The sequence below is a fragment of the Gopherus flavomarginatus genome, unplaced genomic scaffold (assembly GCF_025201925.1).
Source record: "Gopherus flavomarginatus isolate rGopFla2 unplaced genomic scaffold, rGopFla2.mat.asm mat_scaffold_2775_arrow_ctg1, whole genome shotgun sequence".
Lineage (NCBI taxonomy): Eukaryota > Metazoa > Chordata > Testudines > Testudinidae > Gopherus > Gopherus flavomarginatus.
In genome coordinates, this window is record NW_026114967.1 from 23,524 (window position 1) to 24,658 (window position 1,135).

The 1,135-nt window shown below is 57.6% G+C and overlaps 1 non-coding gene across 1 annotated transcript; it reads left to right on the forward strand.

Annotated features, from left to right (window-relative positions):
* The first annotated feature begins 498 nt into the window (after positions 1–498).
* On the forward strand, positions 499–570 carry TRNAQ-CUG (transfer RNA glutamine (anticodon CUG)). Its single transcript has one exon. It is a non-coding gene; the product is annotated as a tRNA-Gln (tRNA).
* The last annotated feature ends 565 nt before the right edge of the window (positions 571–1,135 follow it).

Consider the following 1,135-nt stretch of genomic DNA (forward strand, 5'->3'; position numbering starts at 1 on the left):
GCACGGGACTGGCCCTTTTCTAGAGACCCTGTCAAGTTTTAGCCAATTAGGACAAGTCAGCAAATAAGAACAACCTCAGGTATCAGTAACTGCTACAGGTTGCAAATTCCTAACTTGCGGCAGTTTCTGGCACTACACCTGCACAGCTCTGCTCCCCGGCTCTTCTCGGGCTCCTGCTCTCTCCTTAGCTCTGCCCCACTCTCACCCAGGCAGTTCCAGCTCACATGGAGGATGGGACCCCCTGGCTTGGTGACTCTCTTATTACACTGTCTGGCCTGTCAGTGCAGCTAACTTGGAGCTTTGGCCTCTCCCCATTGTCCCTGGGGACTGTCAGTCTCAGGGTCCTGATTTCCCATTGATCCTTCCCCTTCTATTGGTGCTGGGAACTAGCCAACCAACACCTCCCCCACACACACACTAAGGTTTAGTAAAGGCAAGAGCCCCCTTACACAAGCAGCCCATGAGGGTCACCGATGTGTAGAGAAGGCAGCACAAGCTGCTCCCATGGTGCAATGGGCAGCACTCAGGACTCTGAATCCTGTAATCTGAGTTCAAATCTCAGTGGGACCTTGTGTTGGCTTGTGGTCTAGGCGGCAGGTTATATACATGTGTGGTGCTCGGCTCCAGGAACATTCAGGACTGGGGGCCCTGCTCCAGCAATATTTGGAGTTGGGTCTCTTCCCCTGGCCCCTGCCTGGCACCCCTCCCCTCTGTGCCGTGGTGCATCCCTGCCTGACAAAAAGCAGCATGTGCCTGTCCCCTGCCTGCTCCTGCTGCTGAAGTAGAGGGATTCTGGGCAGAACTGCTGCCCCAGAGTCCTAGTGCAGGCTGCCCTCAGCCTCTCCAACACCCCCAAACCTGAGCTCCCTCTGAACCTGATACTCTGCCCCAGTCCTGAGCCCCCTCCTGCACCATGAATCCCTCATCCTCAGCCCTACGCTCCCTCCCAGAGGGTGCACCCCTTCCCACACACTCCTTCCCACCCCCAGAGCCTGCACCTCTCACCCCCTTCCTACAACCCTGCCGGAGCCTGCACCCAGCACCCAACTCCATCCTAAAGCCTGAATCCTGCACCCTAATCCCCCCAAACCCCCTCCCAGAGCCTAGGCAGGTGGGGGTGGAGTTTGGGGGCGGG